The 19,285-nt window shown below is 28.5% G+C and overlaps 5 non-coding genes across 5 annotated transcripts; all 5 read right to left on the bottom strand.

Annotated features, from left to right (window-relative positions):
• Positions 1 to 297: 297 nt before the first annotated feature.
• Trnag-ucc (transfer RNA glycine (anticodon UCC)) lies at positions 298 to 368 on the bottom strand. Its single transcript has one exon. It is a non-coding gene; the product is annotated as a tRNA-Gly (tRNA).
• Positions 369 to 665: 297 nt separating this feature from the next.
• Trnan-guu (transfer RNA asparagine (anticodon GUU)) lies at positions 666 to 739 on the bottom strand. Its single transcript has one exon. It is a non-coding gene; the product is annotated as a tRNA-Asn (tRNA).
• Positions 740 to 743: 4 nt separating this feature from the next.
• Positions 744 to 831, bottom strand: Trnas-gcu (transfer RNA serine (anticodon GCU)). The gene has a single exon. It is a non-coding gene; the product is annotated as a tRNA-Ser (tRNA).
• Positions 832 to 1,084: 253 nt separating this feature from the next.
• Positions 1,085 to 1,157, bottom strand: Trnai-uau (transfer RNA isoleucine (anticodon UAU)). The gene has a single exon. It is a non-coding gene; the product is annotated as a tRNA-Ile (tRNA).
• A 170-nt stretch (positions 1,158 to 1,327) lies between these two features.
• On the bottom strand, positions 1,328 to 1,400 carry Trnaa-ugc (transfer RNA alanine (anticodon UGC)). Its single transcript has one exon. It is a non-coding gene; the product is annotated as a tRNA-Ala (tRNA).
• Positions 1,401 to 19,285: the final 17,885 nt, after the last annotated feature.

Here is a 19,285-nt window from a genome sequence, read left to right as displayed (position 1 = left end):
TTATAATTTTCACGTTTCGATAACACTTTACATATAAATAGTAAGGTATGATTATTACAAACAAACATAAGAAAAAAAGAAGTTTGACGTGTTTTATTTGTGATATTAAAACTAGCCTCTTCTGTCTTAAAACTAAAAGTTTTTCACTTTGAGTCATGTTTCTTTTGACGCATATCGTTTTCATTTTGATCACCTCAAATAATGAGCAGTTTAAATTGTGATGCTCGGCACATTTGGAATCTGACGTTATAGACGTCGTTGTTCCTGAAAATGTCAAAAATGACATTGAAATATTGGAGCAGATGGGGAGAATTGAACTCCCGCAATCAGATTGGAAATCTGAGGTTCTACCACTAAACTACATCTGCGAAACGTTTACCACATGTCAAAATGGTCTGTAGAGACAGTGGTGGCAAACTAGGCTTACACTAATATAGTGCTACCTTTGACTAGCCTTGAGTCTGTAGAGCTGGTCCTTGGATTTTTGGACCAGATAAATAAAATGGTACCCACGGAAGGATTCAAACCTTCAACCTAGGGCTTAGAACACCCTTACTCTGATCAATTGAGCTACGTGGGCAAAAATGGTGCCTCGTAAAGGACTCGAACCTTTAACCGTTTGCTTAAAAGGCAACTACTCTACCGTTTGAGTTAACAAGGCGTGGCGCCCAATACAGGATTCGAACTTGTGACCTCTTGCTTAACGGGCAATCGCTCTAACCAACTGAGCTAATCGGGCGTGGCGGAGCAAATGGGATTCGAACCCATGCGTCAGAAACTAACCTAACTCATTAGCAATGAGTCCCCTTAAACCAGCTTGGGTATCGCTCCAAAATGGTCGGAAAGAGAGGATTTGAACCTATGATCTCTCGGACCCAAACCGAGTGCTTTTCCATCTAAGCTACTTTCCGATAATGGTGGAGGAAAAGAGATTCGAACTCCCGTATCTAAAAAGAATCTGATTTACAGTCAGACGCGTTTAACCACTTCGCTACTCCTCCGTGGCGGACCTGACGAGAATCGAACTCGCTATCTTCTCTTAGACAGAGAGGCATGTTATCCATTACACCACAGATCCAAATGGTAGAGCTATTGGGGATCGAACCCAAGATCTCACGCTTATAGGGCGTGCGCTGTAACCACTAAGCTATAGCTCTATATGGTGCTGGTTAAAGGCCTCGAACCTTTACTCGTCCGTTTACAAGACGGGTGCTTTGCCAAATTAAGCTAAACCAGCAAAAAATGGTAGAGTGTAGTGGGCTTGAACCACTGACCTCCTGCTTGTAATACAGGCGCTCTTACTTGCTGAGCTAACACTCTATTATGGTGGACCTGGCCAGATTCGAACTGACTGCCTTTTGATTGCAAACCAAATGCTCTCCCTATTGAGCTACAGGCCCAAAAACCACCTCCGCGTTAACAGAGGTAGTTAAGTCGGTTTAAGTCACGACTTGACTAAAAGGTTATAGTACCTTTTCAAACTGTAGTGTGGTTAAAGACGCACCCGTGTCTAACAGTTTAAAGTCAAAAAGTTAATTTAGTAACAAGGCGGAGTTTGTTACTCTTAAATTTTATGTATTTAGGACTAGAGGTTTTTTGAGACCCTCCATATATATATATGTACAAAAACACTAAAAAAGATTTAATTATTTTTAAAATATTTTCTAAGTTCCTTTTCAATAGTTCGTAGTCTTGTTTTTATAGAACCTAAAGGTTTATTATATATTTTAGCTAATTCTTTATTTTTTAATTTCTTTCCATTGAGTCCAATATAGTCACATATTAATTTATAATCAAAAGTATCGCCTAAAATACTCTTTAAATCTAACTTTAATTTGTCATTATTAAAAGTATCTAATGATCGTGTTGTATAAATTCTAGATTTTGTAATGTCTAAACTTTTATGATATTGTCTACTTCTTAAATAATTTCAAAGACAAATAGCAGTATATGTACTCAACGTTGTTTTATGTGTAGGTTCATAATCGTTTATTATTTTATCAAACCGTTCAAAACAGAAACTGTACATTGTTTTTGGATCACTATAACCTTTTGTTTTTATATGTGAAACAACTTTACATGTTTTTTTTGCTATATCCATCATCTCATATTTGATTCTATTTAGAATTTTTTTGTCTTTTGTTTCAACATACTTATTATATAATATATCTATTTTTTTTTTCATTTCTTTAAAAATCCTTTAAATTCTCGATATCATGACATAGTAGGTGGTCACACTGTAACATAAAAACGTAACCCTTCTCTATAACATTTTATTCTATTTTTATCATTATCTTCCAATTTTAAAATATTTTTCGATAGTGATCAAATTGCTTTACATGTCAAAATAGTTCGTCGAGTATTTAACAATTTAGACGTATTCATTTTTGATGAATGTTTTACTAAGGTAGCACTCTGATAACCATGAACTTTTTGTCATGTACTTCAACTTAACGATACTGTTCTACAAAATACTTCATTGGCAACTTCTAACATAATATCAATATCATCACTATATACCCCTAAATCATTATTTTCTTTATTATTTTTAAACATCTTCTTTTACTCCTTTTATGTTATTTATAAATGTTCTTACAAACTTTAAATTTATTATATATCTATCAACTTCGTTTCTAAAATTTTTAAAATATAGATTAGAATGTGTTGCTCGAAATTTTCGTCAAGAATCGTTTAAAAAATCTATTGAAAAATTATAGTTAATACTAAATCTAATTTTATATATTTGTTTTTTATGGACTTGACTATCTAAAATTTCATTTCAATTAACAAAGTGGGCTTTCGAACCCACCGTGTCAATCGCTACAAATCCATAATCACCGTCAAGACAATTAAACTTGATTTTTAAATTATTGTTCTTTACAAAGGTTTTTTTAGCAAAAAATTTTTTTTCGCCCCAACTGTTACTTTCAAAATATTTAAACTTGTTCGTGTTCTTCAAAACGACAGCATAAGCTTTTTTGTCATTATAAAATAATTTGTAATTTAAAACAATAATAGTTTTGTTTAATTTTTTTGCCTCATTGATAGGCATCAATTTCAACTCATCTGTTTCATACATATTCAAATCGCGCATTTGCGCCAAACTCTTAAAAATATTATTCATTAATTTTGTCATCCTTTTCAAACACAATAACGTTTCATTCGATACGTTTTTTAAAATAGATAGTGTTATACGTAAAAAACTCAAAAGTTTCTTTGTAGGCTTTTCTAATCTTATTAACATAACTTTTCTTTAAACATTTTGCGTCGTAATTATTAGCTGGTAATCTAATTTTTACTCGTCTTAAAATTTCGGCAGTCGAACAATCTACTCAGTGTACTTCGTGAGGTAAATAATTTTTTGGCATCGCGTAAGTGTACATTGTCAATAATTGATTTTGATTAATTGTTTTATCACCTCCAAATACTTGATAAGCAAACGTACTAAATATATACCTATCACAAATCACAATATCATACTTCTTAAACTTTTTAGCCAATACTTTATTATATAATTCTCAACCGACACTAATAAACAAAATTGCTTTTGTGATCGAACTAATTTTGAGGTTGTCATTAAAAAAGACTTCTTTAGCTAATAATTCGCCAAAACTAATTCCTCGTGGCTCTCGCGTCACATAAACACTTTTTCCTTCTTTCTTATATTTTTTTTTCAATTTTTCTATGTAGGTTGATTTACCTGAATAATCAATACCTTCAACTACTATAAATTTATTCATATTATATATTCTCCTTTTTTATTATGATAGGAACCGTTTGTCCTTTTAATTCAATAACGACATGGTCACCCACTTTATATTTACTTTTATTAGTTGACAAATTAACTTTCTTGACAGTAATTTCATTCAATTTAATACTTTGTTTTAATCAAGCAATATAAGAAATTTTGCCCGTTTTTTTGCCAATTTGTTTTGTTATTTTATCTATTGTTCCACAACTTTTAGGTCCTTCGAATTTAAACGCATATTTACGTTCAATAATCACACCATCAGTGTAAAAATCAATATTTTTCTGTTGTTCAATATACTTTTTCAAATCTTTCAATTTAATTATTTTTTCAACTCTTTTGTAGTTAATAAATTCTAACAAGTCGTGGCGTTTATCATAAAACTTTCTATTAATAAGACCTACAACATCACGCCGATTTCCAAACTCTTTATTTAAAACTAATTCGCCAAAGCCTTCAACTCTATCATCTTTTTTTATAGAAAATGTTGTCACTCTAGCCGAGGATCGACATATAACTAAACTGTTAGATGTTTTATCATAGTAAGCCCCAACTCCGTCAAGTTTAGGGCTTACAGTAACATTTTCGACATTGCCAATTTTCGCCAATATTTTATTTAAATCTCAAAATTTTTTAATTTCTTTTTTTAACATTTTTTTTACGCTCTTTTTCGTTCTTTAAAAAACACTCTAAACAGTATGTGCCTTTAGGTTCTTTAATACAATAATTACATTTTGTCATTTGCTTTTTTCTTAGCTTTTTTTGCTATATCCTTTAATATTTTTGCTTCCATCTCTTTTCTTTTTGCTTCAAGCTCTTTCTTTTCCTCTTTTTTTCGTAATGCTCTTCATTTATCAGCTTCTTTTTTTTCAGCTTCTTCAATTTCTTCTTTGTCTCTTATTTCTAAATATGTTATAGTTTTTTTAATTTTATCAATAATATCATCTCAATCGTTATGGATATCAAAATAAGTTGCTACTTTACAATACATAGTTTTATGTCCATCGTCATCATATTCTGTAAAGTTTGTGATGTCGGGATATTTAACTTTAATATCACCTCCTCTATAAACACAAATTGAAACATCTGTCGCATATTTATAATCTTCATCTTTTTTTCCAATTAAAAAATAAAAAAGAGTAGTATCATCTGATGTTTCGCTACCATGAACATCTTTATCATAAAATCTGTCATTTAAAGTAACTAATTTATCTTTATCATAATTATTTTGTCTGTTTACTTCTTCTGCTAAAGCTTCCATGTTTTTCATAGTAATTCATGATCATTCATATTGTTTAAAACGTTTTAGTAATTTTACTACTTCTAATCTTTTCCGTTCTTTTGTTTTATCTTCTTCAATTTTATTATTATCTCTAATAACATTAATTAAATCAAAAAATATTTCATCTCTTAATAAAAGAAACAAATCATGTTCGATATCAGACATTTTAAGTTCTCCATTTATAACATCTATTACTTTATTTTTGTCTTCATCTTTTTTAATATGTTTACAATTTAAAATTCGATTTGTCAAATTACTATGATATTTTATGTCTTTATGATTTGATAATCAAATATATTTTCGTAAAAATAATTTTCATCTTTCGCGTTCTCTTTGTTTTTCTGTCATTTCTTTAATTTTTTTTCCTTTTTCTTTATTTGTCATTATTCTTCTCCTTTATATTTATACGATCCTCTTTTTTTCGTAAATTTTTGATTAGCAATTTCTTTTCTAATTCTATTAATTGTCTTTATTTTTTCAACGTTTTCTTTTTCTCAATCTAAAATAGCATATACGCCAATAAATATTTTAGGGTCATCGCCTTTTTTTCAATTTGAAAGTCTTGTGTTTACTATTTTAATAAGTGCTTTTCGATATTTGTTGAAAGCGCGACGTGAAACTTTACCTTCGAGGTAAGTATTTGTCAAATCATTATCACCAAAATATTTTTTTCCAATTTCTCAAACTTTTTTAATACGAATATTTTCAAAATTATAACTATACAATTGGTTTCAATTTTTAGCTCGTATAATTGAACGCATTTCTTTTCTAATAGTTTTTTTAAATTCTTCAAGATAATCATCTAATTTTTCAAAATCCTCAAGTATTAAATAAACTTCGATTTTGTCATTATCACTATCTTCTAAATGATATCATCGTCTAGGTTTTTTTTCTAAAATATGAATATTAAAGTTTACAAAGTCAAATCTATGACCCATAGACTCAATAGTGACGACAAAACGACCTCTCAAAGGTTCATGTGGTGACTCATCCCATCTCATTCAATCACAATAAACCACACCGCAATTCATTTTTTCAACAGCACTAATAAGTGTATTTTCCATTTTTTTTTCTAATTGTTTTAATTCGTCACTAGATATTTTTTTATATTTTCCATTTCCATCCGAAAAATTATTCATTATTCTTTTCCTCCTTTTTCAAACGTTTTAATTGTTACATAAAAACCTTTTTTATCTCAAATAGTATTGTCTTTGTCCCCTTTTGGTGATAATATTGTACTTTCAATACTAGTTCTAGCATCATATTCAATTTTTAAATCTCATAGTATACTTTCCAATTTATCCAACTCTTTTTTATCTTTCATTCAAATTTTATATGTTTTCATTATTCTTTTTTCTCCTTTTTTTCTTCTTGTTTTTTAAATTTTCATAACTTTCCATATATTTATTATATCACATTTATTTTTGTTTTCTAATTTAATTAGGTTTGTTTCTTGAAGTCTAGTAAGTGTTCTTAATCTTTCTAATTCTTCTTCTTGATTCCCAATAATTATTTTTAAATCTTCTTGAGATCTAATAATTCCGTTTAGTTTTGTCTTCTCATTATCTAATTCTACTAATTTAGTTTCTAAGTTTGACTTATCATTATTTAATTCTAAATTACTTTTAATCAAAATAATACTAAAAATAACATTTACTATAAATAAAAATATCAATATACTTTTTTTAATTTCGTTTCTCATTTCTATATATATTTATTATATCATATTCAACTTTAAACTTTCTTCAAATTTATTTCAAAGTTTCGGAAAAATATATTTGTTCAAAAACAAAATTTCTTTATCCTCAAATTGAGACAACACTCATTGTTTTAAATTTTTCTGTCTATCTATTCCTAAGTAAAACATTTTAATTTTATTAGTTTTGAATTGTTCAACTATGTCGTGTGTTCCACGATGACCATTATTACATATATGATTTTTTATTTTAAATTTTGTTAGTTTTAAATCCGTATTATCGGCAAAAATAATTAATTGATCATAATTTCATTTTTGTTTTTGACAAATTTTTCTCAAAATCTTTCCTGAATCATTCATTAGTGTTTTCAATTTAATAAAATAAACTGGACTAATACCAGTACAAATGTAATCTTTAAAGTAATAATAATGTTTTTTTTCAATAAATGTATTTTCCGTTATTAAAGCCATAAAATCGCAAAAAAGTCAACCAATATTATGTCTAGTATTTGATAACTCTTTTGAATCATTACCTAAAAAAACGCAAATTATGGGTGTTTTATTCATAATTATGACCTCCTTGTAATTTCCTGATCTCATTATATTCTTTTATAAAATCTGTTGTCGAAAAACCTGGTACAATTGTATTACTATGTGACAGTTCTTCAAAATCTATTAACTCAACAACTTTTTTTGCTAACTCATCATTATATTTAATAAACATATACTGTTGAGTTGTCTTTAACTCTTTTTGATCTGTAATTAATTTTGAGTAGTCGCAAAAACCTTGTCGAGGTATACCCACGTCCCACTTGTATTTAGCCTTATCAAAAAATTTGACAGTCTTTTTTGTGTTATTGTAAATAAACGTCTTTACAGAAGGAACTCGAAACGGTTGTTTTTCTAATAATCTCAAATTTTTTCCGTCTTTAAATTCTTCTCGATTTTTATTGACTCAAATTTGAAATGAGCAATTGAAATTTTTTGTTTTGTTTTTATACTCGAAAGCATTTTGATCAACAGTTAATTCTACAATCAATTTTAGGTCGTTATTTAATTTTTTTTGAGTTGAATATCGTCGCAAAGTATTAGGTACTATAAAACAAACAATATCAGCAATTTTTGAAGCCTTATTGATAAAGTCAATTGCTAACTGTCCAGATCGACCAAATGGTGGATTTCCAAAAATTATATTTTTCGCCGAATGCTTTAGATTAACCTTTAAAAAGTCTTGTTTAATGACTCTTTTGTTCTTTAAATCTTCATCAATATCATAGCACAGAATTTTAGGTTTTATGTCTAATACTTGTTCTAAAGCGTCAACAAACACTCCTTCGCCGGCGCTAGGTTCAATTCATGTTAAATTGTTATAATCAATTTTATAATATTTTAAAACCGCATATATATATGTTGTTAACTTATTAGCTATTTTTTGTTTTGTATAATATTTATCTAATTTATTCATCATGTATTGTTTTCTCCTCAAGTACAAACCATTTTTTATAAAACGCCTCAATATCTTTTCTTCGTTGGTTGTCTAATTCATGTAAACGCGCTATCTTTTTATGAGTTTCTTCAATGTGTTCTTTTAATTTTTTTCTTTGATAATTCAGTGATAACATAATATGATCTTCTAATTTTTTTCAACCTTTTTTATTTTGTTTAATAAAAATACATTGCGTCAATTTGTCTCCCGTATCTGGAATTCGTATATGTAACCTTCCGCTTTTTTCTTCGTGAACTATTACATGTAATGCTGTTCGACCAAAACAATTTCAGAAATCAACAACTCCTGCTTCGTTTTCTCTAATACCCTTTTCTAAAGCTCTGTCTTTTCCAAAATTTTTTTCGATAGTATTATTAATTAAAGTTTCAATTGTATCTTTTAAATCTATATTCATTGTGTTCCTTCTCCTTTATTTTCTCACTTTTCGTTAAAATCTTCTAAGTCTTCGCGGTACGATGTAAACATCTTAACGTCTGAGCTGAAGCCTCCACTAGAATTTTGGGCCTCTTGCGTTAATTCTATTCATGAGTCTACAGTTGTCACAACGGCATTATGTATTTCTTTTATGTCTTCATCTGTCAAATCGTCAAATTTTTCACAACGTCAAATATCTTTCAATTCTTCTGGCATATTTTGACGTATCGCTCTTGGAACGTCAAGATGTTTTAAATTATCGACATCTTTTTTTATTTCTTTAATTTGTTCTTTTGTCATTATTATTTTTCTCCTTTTTAAATTTTCACAAATATTTTATAATTTTATATTGTATGTTAATTGACTCTACACTAAAATATAAAACAATTGGTGTTCCAATACTTAATATTATAATTAATAATATATAGATTGTAATAAGTTTCTTAACTTTCAACACACCAATATTATTAAGTCACCCAAAATAAGTAATATAATTTGATGCTAATATAAATAATATTGACGCTACAACCATAAATATAAGTAAAAAATCAACTATGTTTTTTAGAAAAAATTTTAATTTATTCATTATTTTCTCCTCCTAATCATCCAATTTTATCAAAAAATGAAAAAACTGCTAAAGCTAGTGTTGGATTTAACAGTGGTAATAAAGCTAATCAACTTGGTAAAGTCTCAATTGTTGTTAGTACTACAACTGAGCAAATCAAATGTGAGCAATATATCATTGTAACAACTATTGCTAAAAAATTAACTAGTTTCTTGTTCATCATATTCTTTATCTTCTCCTTCTTTAATTAAATTATAATTGTAAAGGCAGTACTCGATAGCTTTTAATATACTTTCATAGTTTTCTTTATTATGATTATCAACTCAAACGCTTTCGCCTTTTACTACATTTTTTAAAATTTCACTTTTTAATTTTAGTATATTATTACTTACAACTTTGAATGATTTTTCCAAATCTTTAACGCTTAATTTATCATTTCTTATTAAAGATTTTGCGTTTGATAAATAACTTTCATATTCTAATTTATTTTTCATATTATTTTTTACCTCCTTTTTTATCACGATAAACCTCTTTTTTTTTCATTTCTTCAAGTCTCGAAATTGTTGTTTTTAGTCGACTCAACTTAAATTTATTGATACTTAAAATTCAATCTAAAAAATGTTTATTTGTTTTAAATGTTATTTTTTTAAAATTAATTTTGTCATTTTCTCAATTTCTAAAGTGTGCAAACGCCATTTCTTCGTAATAATTTAACCCGTCGCGTCCTTTAAATTCGAAATTGTCAAAGTCGGTTGAACGGCTAAAACTTCCCATTATGTTTAAAAAATCTGAAGCAATTGTTTTCTCTTCAGGTGTTAATCGGTTAGCTTCTTTAGCTTCCAAATATTCTTTAAACTCTTTAATAATCTTTAATCTTCAATTATTCATTTTTTTTTCTCCTTTGTTTTCTTCTATTTTTATTATATCATATTCAACTTTATTTTATTATATCATATCCTAACCCAGGTTGGCATCACAACCTTTGTAAAACAATTTATTATAATAAACAACTATATCTTTGTTTTTTTGGATCTTACAACTGTTTTTAGTTTCACCAATTAAACTATGTTTAATCAATATTAATGTAGATAATTTAAATTGTTTCAAATTTACTTCTAAAATTTCCCGACGCCGATCTTTAAACGAATTTCAACGATCATTAAAACATTTAACACTAATATCGCTTTCAAAATGTTTCAAAATATTTTTCGCCAAAATTTTTTCACCTTTCCCTTTACCTTTTTCTTCGCTAATAATCCCTACTAACTTAAAAATTAAATCAATTGTATTTTTTTTCATAATTTTCTCCTTTTATACTCAATTATTTTTTAAATATCCTTTAATAATGGGTAAACTTCGCTCCATATCTTTCGCACAATATGCTTTAAACTTTATCAAATCATCTTTCAAAATTTCGTCAATCATTCGTTGGATGTGTTTAAAAAAATCGTATGTTTGTTTCTTGAAATTGTCAAAAATCTTTTCATCTTGTAAATTTACGTCATCATCTAAATATAATTTAATTTGCGCTCAATCTTTGTTTTTGCTCATTATTTTAAAATAAGTTTCTTCCATATCTTTATAATTTAATTCTTTAAACAATTTATTTAAATTCTTTCTAAAATAAAATTGTGATCCCGCCCCCATATCATCAAGATAATTAACTTCTTCATCTATGTCATATATATATTCTGAATTGTCAATTTTATTCAAAATAGCATTAAAACGTTGTCTTGCTGTTTCTTTTTGTGTAGTAATCATAATTTTTTCTCCTTTATTTAAAAATCTTCACGCGGTCAATTGTTGTCGTCGTGGTAATATTCATCAGCGTCGATATCATAATCATCATAAGCATCATTATTATCGTCGTCATTTGGTCCAATTTCTTTTGTAAAATCAATATCTTTTAAATGTTCGTCTTTAATTCAAATTGAACATTCTAAGAAAAGATAATCATTTCCTCACATTTTGTTTTTTGTTTCTGTTTTCATAATTATTTTCTCCTTATTTTTTTTATTATTATATTATTATTATATCATATTGGGTTTTCTGTTTGTGAATCATCAACAAAAATGACCACAATAATCGTTGTTTTTCTTTTCTAAATAATATTTAAATCTTTTTTTACAATTTTTACATCTTTTAAATTGTTTTTTAAGTAACAAACCACTACTTTTTATTTCATTTAAATAATATTGTAATTCGTGACTATCTTTAAAACAATCAATAATATATTCTTTCTCAAATCAACAAGTCTCATTTATAACACCAAAATCTTCTGAACCGGCCATTTCATTATCAATACCTTCGTTAATATGTGTCGAAAATCTTAATTTGAATTCGTAACTATCAACTCTTACATAACCATTTTTATCATCTTTATATCGACAATTAATATAAATATATCTGCTTTCACTCTTTCGACTTTTCACTTGCGTAAATTCAACATATTTAAATTTGCTTTTTAATTGTTCTTTTAAATATTTTTTAATTAAAGGTAATAACTTTGTAATATGTACTATTTTACCTTCTTCTACGTCTTGTCTAAATTTTTCTAACTCTTCAAAATTCAAAACTAATTTGTTCATATTCTTTTTCTCCTTTATTATTATTATATCACATTGAGTATTTATATTATATCATATTCAATATCTTACTGGTAGTCTCAAAAAATTTCAATTTTCGCCAAGTGGTTTTTGTCTTATTATACCTGCGGGTTGTCAAAATCTTACTAAGCTTTCTAAATCTTACTAAAAATTAGCTCAATTTTTTTGAGTCAAATATTTTACAACTTTTCCTGCCTCAAAAAGTCTAGTTTTCCCTGTGTTTAAGCCATTTCGTTAAAAAAGTAAATTTATCTCTACTACTGCTTAAAAAAAAAAATAAATAAGTAATAATAGTATAATATTTTTTGTTTTTCATAAGAGTTTGCAAATATTTTACTTTTTTTCTGTATTGGTTCTATCACAGGTAAAACTCGTGTTTTTTAGCCCGGAAAAGTTGTAAAAGTTTTAGCTCAAAAAAATCCGCCTCTTCCAGTCTAACCCACGGTCCCATATGCAAAAATCACCTTTTTTTCTGTCAGTAAGATAATCAAGCTTTTCAAAAAAATAAGTCCTTACATAGAGAATAATAAAAAAATTTTTTTCTCTTTCAAATTTTTTATTTCGTCTAAAAATAAATTTCAAAATTTTTAAAAAAAAACTTGACAAAAAAAAAAAACTATGTTAAAATTAATTGGGCGAGCTTTTGGCAATTTTTTATTTAATTTTTATTTTAAATTTTCAAAAATCAATTTTTTAATTTCTATAATATTATTTTAACACTTTACCCCTTTTTTGTCGTTTGTGGTATAATGCAAAAATTTTAAAAAAAAAATAAGTAAAAAAAAAAATAACAAAAAAAAAAATAATAATATATAATTAAATTGAAACGTAAAAGATAAATGCATTAATTAATTAATATATATTTAATTATTATTATAATATTGAGGAGGTGCCACAATGACACACACAAAAAAAAATAGACTTGGACGCTTTGAAGTCGTAAAATGTACGGATTTAAGCAAAAAAAAAATCGATAATTTTTTGGCGGACTGTTTCGATAATCAAGACATAAAGGACGAAAAAAACCGATTATTAAAAAAAATTAATTATAACCGCCACCAATGCACAAGCGGAGCACGTGAAGACTGCGACGCGGACCGTGTAGAATTGGCGCAATACGTGATTATTTGACCAAATAACAACGACGAAGACGAAAGAGAGGCCGAAGAAGAAGAGGAAGCAAAAGAAGCAGAAGAAGAGAAAAAAGAACAAATTAAATTTTGTAACTCCTTTACTGGTTTAAATGATAAATTAAATTGGGCACATTACTGCACCGAAGATGTGGAGGATAGAGCGCGCGACCTGTTCACCGACAGCGACGAGGTAGAAGATGGGGAGATTTGGAACGCGTTAAATGGATACACTCAAGCCGAAGACTTGAAGCCTGAAGATTTCGCGACGTGAAAAGATTTAATTTTGAGAAGTTGCGGAATTACCGCGCAAAGTATACGCGAAGAATCCCACGACCTCGCAACATCTGAAGAGAACAAGACGCAGGACGACGAGACGCAAAACGATTTAGCGGATAAAATCAACTTGGCACGAATGCTTGAAGATTTCGAACGTGACGAAGGAGGTGCAGAATAATGGAAATAAAGCAAAAAAATAAATTATTGGCCATTTTCTCGACACTTGACAACAAAAACGATTTCGAAAATCTCGAAAAAATTACATTTGAAACAGACAACGCCAAAAAAATTATAAATAATTTAATTATAAATAATTTAAACAATTTGGCAAGCTTCGAAATGGAGCCGGTCGACTTAATCGAAATTATAAAAAAATTTTTAAATTATTTTGAGGCGAAAGAATTACAGGCCAAAAAAGAAATTGAATTTTTAAAAATCCGGTTGATTTTGGCAAAGATGAAAAAGGAGGGTGCAAATAATAAATAATAATAAATAAATAAATATTATTTAGGGCCGGGGCTTAGATGTTCCCGGTCTTTTTTTTGCCTGTTGAAATCTGAAAGCTTGCGGATTGTGTCAGTCGTAGCGCTGAAATATTCAAATAATTGCCATTTGAGGGCCTAAACGAGTTTAAACGTGGTTTAGTATTAAAAGAAGAAAAAGCAAGCCCATTTTTAACGTGTTCAATCGTGCGAATTGTGCCGGCGAAAGGCTCCCCGTTTATTATATATTAAAATTTTTATTTTGTCAAGTACTTTTTTTTTTATCTCAACGATCGAGAACGTGAAAAGGTACCCCCTTTTATTATATCACAAGAACGCGAGAAAGTCAAGCCCGAGGATATCCCAAGCTTTTTTTAGGGTCCTAGGGTAACTCAATTTGTCACAGCCTCAACTTATAGTAAGATTTTTTATTCTCGCGCTCTCAGACGTAAAACTCGATGTTTTTAAAAATAATTCAAAATAATTAAAAATAATTAAATCTTTTTTAGTGTTTTTGTACATATATATATATGAAGGGGTATAAAGTTTATTTCGACTAGTACCTCCTTATCGTCATCAACTTTAAGATCCCTTCTTATTATATAATAGGAGAAATTTATGGAAAATAACATAAAAGAAACTGTGGAAACACAAGAAGTGCAAAATACTGAGAAAAGCACAAGTACAGACAAAGACACTAAAGTAAGTGTAGCTGAGTTTAATATGTGAGAAAAAAAGTATGATACTTTGAAGAAACAATATGAAAAAGCTGTCGACCAAATTTCAAACTTAGAGAAAATCAAAAACACTCTTGGCGAAAATTTGAAAAATAGAGAGCTCGCTCATAAGGATCTTGAAGGGAAGTTCATACAAGCTCAAACATCATTAAGACATAACCACATTAAGGAATTATTTAAGAAAGAAGGTGGCGATGAATCTAAAATGAAACATGTTTTGACCTTATTAGGCAATAAATCTGCTCAGTTAGAAGACAAAGATTTGATTAACGAGTTTAAAGTTTTAAAAACCGAATTAAGTTCTTTATTTGTTCAAAAGGCTGAACCGCTCCCAACTACTAATTATAATGGGGACATGACACAAAAGACACCTAATGTGCCTAATGTGACAAATTTAAACCAACCCGTTAATGAATATATAAGACAAGCTACTCGTAGAGTAGATCCCCAAACTGGTATTATTATTGATGATGACTTGAGCAACAAATAATTAAAATAATAAAGGAGAATATTAATTATGGCAACACTAAGTCAAGACCAAGCTTTTGGAACTATCAATGCGACTACTAAATCTGCTATTGAAGGAATTCCAGGGCAAACATTAACAGAATCACAATTAATTGCAGCGGAATCTACCGATACAAATCATTCGTTATTCTATATTCAAGGATTTAAAGGTAATGAAATTGTTCAATCAATCAATTTATCTCAAATCCCAACAATTCCAAATATTGATTATGACACAATTTTCAAATTAGGGATTGTTAACATGCACAGAGATCAAAATGGAACTCTCCAAAAAACATGAGTTTTAGCATCTGGGCATGGAACTTCATCATATTCACACCAATTAGCTCTTTCTAATGGGTTCAATTCAACAGCACCTGTCAATCCAACATATCCAGGAGTGGATAAAAAAACTATTGGAATGACATTTTCGCACTTTGAATTCAATCCTATGGAACAATTAGACAAATCATTATTTTTACATAGTGGATTCGTCTATTCTGCTCTTTTGGCACAAAGATGAAGTAATTATAAAAATCGTGTTAATCTTCATTACTTTAAAGCAGTTATCGAAGCTCTTGAAACTGATTCAGAAGCTAAAAGTAACGTTTTACAACTTACAGACGAAGATATTGCAGCCACAAATGCTGACTCACGTTTTGCGGGAATCACTTTCCTTCATAAATTCTTAAACATGATTCAATCATTGAAAACACGTACAAGTCTTTATGGTAAAGTGGGAACTAATTTAGTTTTGATTGTAGCACCCCACATCAAAAATTTATTAGCTATCGTAAACGCCAAAGTTGGATTAGATACAAGCAACTATCAAGAATTCGAGGATAATAACTTGAAAATTGGAGGTTTGAAAGCTGAAGTATCAATCCTTTTAGGTAAAATCTGACCTAAAGGAAAACCTGGAGCTACTTATACTGAAATTGCTAACAGTCTTTCAGAAGTTACAAGTACTTCGGCTGCAGACACCCTTCCACTAGACGCAAACACAGGATTAGCTACTATTCCTTCGTCACCAGCTAACGCAGTTTATATGCCAACATATAGTACAGCAATTACTGGAGATTTAGGAGCAGACTTATCTCAATATATTGCGATCTTACAATACATTTCGCCTGAAAAAAATTCACCAGTTATGGTATTAGCGGGGGCACCTTATGTGTGATCAGCTATAATTCCACAAACAGGTAATATTGTTACAGGGTTGAAAGCTTTGTATGGAATCTCTAAATGAAAGGGATTATGTCAAAAATTCTTGTATGGTATTAAATTACCAGCAGGTAAAACAATTTATGACATTGGTGGATCTTAGAATATAAGGTCTAAATAGTTTAGAGGTCTTCTATTTATCAAAAAGGCCTCACAGAGGAAAAATATGAAAAATCAAATTAATAAAATTAATATTAAAAATTTAGAAAAACGTTTAAAATTATTAGAACAACAAGAAAAACGTTTAAGTTTGTTAGAAAAACAAAATAAAATTTTAAAAAATGCCGTTGTTAATAATGCTAATAATAATCGTAGAAATGAAACAGCTATTGAAATAGCGGAAACTACAGTTCTTAAAGTCACACCTAAAGGAACTATCAACATTAGAGCCAACGATGCGTTACAAGAAGTAATTAAAGATTATAAACAAATTACTAAAGCTTATTTAAAAATTTCAGACGTTTTGGATGAAAAAGATAATACTATTCACTATATTGTAGTTGATGTGTTATCTGACCTTGTTGAATTATCTCAACATTTACGTGAAACTAGAGCTTCTTGACAATATGAAACATTACCTATTATTATTAAAACAAATATGTATTGTGAACATGTTCAAGCAGAAATGAAAAATAAACTAGATTCACTTTTAAAAAATATCTTTTTACCAAGAAATGCTTTTAATAAAGTATTAGATACAATAAATTCAACATATATAGACGTTGACGAAAAGAAAAAATTACATGCGGAGTTAAATAAACTCGATTAATTATGACAACATTACTAGAATTTCAAACTAAATATAACTCTATTTTTGACAATATTGAAACTTTCAAGTCAAGTATTATAAATAACAGTGAAAACAAAACTTTAACTGAATTATTAATACAAGTAACTAATGAAATATCAACTATTAATACATATACTTTAAATTATAACACTTCTATAGCACTTTTTACTGATGACCTTATAGCACCTACAAATTTTAATGATTTTTTACAATGATTAAATTTAAGGAAAACTTATTATGAAAGGGTTATTAATTATGAAAATGTTTATCCTTTTATAAAGAGAGCTAACAATAATGATTTTAGTACTATAGTTACACGACGTGATATTGATAACGAATTAAAGTCAATAGCAAATTTTAATATTGAGTATAATAAAGAAAATAGTGATATTAAATTAATAATTGATAGTTTGATTTCTAGTAGTAATATTATTTTATATAAGAAAAGTTTAAACGATTCAAGAGCCGAGTCGGCACCTTATATATATGCTAGAGATGTTGAAGCATTAATTAATAGAAAATATAAAACTGAACAATACGAACGTATTATTTATAATGCTTATGAACGTATTGACGCTGTAACAGAAGGTAAAATTACATCTTATGTTACTTTATTAAGTCATACTACTAAAGACAAAGTTAAGTTTTTACGTAAAGCTTTAGTATTGTTATCTGCTTATTATATTCAACACGGAATCAATTTTGAAGGGCGCCAAGTTTCTGAATCTGTTAATGGACTTTCTGAAAATGTAGCCAACTCATGACCTATTGGTTATTTACCAAAAGAAGTTGTTAATTTATTAGTGGCTGCAGGATTAGTTAAAAAAGCTACATTAATAGATCCCATAGGGCAAAATTGTACGACACCTTTTAATGTAAACGACCAAGATAGTGAAATTATAGAAGGGTTGTCTAACTTCGAATTACGACCAATCACTTACATAGAATTTGTTCGTGCTTGAAATGAGAAAGTTGGATTAGCTGACATGAATAGATTAATAACTGAGTATTTAAAAAGTACTAATCTATTAGATGAAAATCTAGAACATCCTACTCACGAAATACCAGAAATTTCGTCTCAACAAAGTTATATAGAATCTTTTGGTGACTGAGAAGCTCAATATACAGATGAACAAATTGAACATCTTCAAACATCAACTGATACATTCGACTTAACTAAATTTGATATATATAAAGTATTTGACCAATTTATTTATGGTAGTGATACTTATGTTGTTACAAATGTATCGACATCACAATTGACAGTTGTTCCACTATATAGAAATAAACCAGTTATTACGATTGTAAAACAAGGAGCTAATTTTAATGGTCAATTACTTGATTATAATTCTAGTATACCTAGCCCTTACAACGTAAATAACGCTAATTTAAATTTACATTATACTAATTCTATTTTAACATGAATTAAAGATATATATGATCACCCAATTTCAGACCCAACTAATCAAGGAACACAATTAGATTATAATTCTAGATTTTCATTTCTTGATAGTAATACACCAATGTTACCAGTATTTATTAATGGAAAAGGTAACACTATTATAGGTATTAATGCTACTAAGTACTTATCAAGTATTTTTGTAAAAAAAGATGAAATAAGTCCATCACAGACTGACGTTTTTAAAATTGAAAATCATGTATCACACAGTCAAGTTGCTGAGTTGATTGAATTAGATAAACTAATTTCTGTAATTTATGATGATACTGATGTTAATTCATTAAGTAACTTAAAAGTAAATGATTTAGTTTATTATAGTGGTGAAATTTATATTACATTTGCTAAAGATAGTACTTATACTTATCTTATAAACAAATATAAACGTCAAGTTTGAAGACATACAAGTACATTACATCCCGACGAACTAAATGGAACTAAAGGTATTTTGACAGTTAAAGAAACTGCTTTAGCTCTTGAGTACGTTAAAAAACACGCGCCAACTGTTGATACTTCGGGCGAAAATTTTTTCATTGACTTACTTACAAGTGTTTATAATGGCGAAGATACAGAACATGGATTTGTTCCTTTTTATACAGCGGGTCATACAATTGTTGGTTTTGAAACAGGTGCTCCTGACACTGGAATAGCATTAATAGATCCAACAATAAAAGGTGCTGATAATCATAGCACAGTTTTACATCATCCTTTAATTGAAAGTTTAGCATCAGACGACAGAACATCAACATTTTTGGATTCACTTTATTATTTTGAAAAAGATGGTAAAATGTATTTGAAACAAGTTAATGGTGATGTTAAACAATTGTTATATTCAGATTCAGGGCTTAACACTATACATTCT

The sequence above is a fragment of the Styela clava genome, unplaced genomic scaffold (assembly GCF_964204865.1).
Source record: "Styela clava unplaced genomic scaffold, kaStyClav1.hap1.2 HAP1_SCAFFOLD_33, whole genome shotgun sequence".
NCBI lineage: Eukaryota > Metazoa > Chordata > Ascidiacea > Stolidobranchia > Styelidae > Styela > Styela clava.
This window is presented reverse-complemented; position numbering and strand designations above follow the sequence as displayed.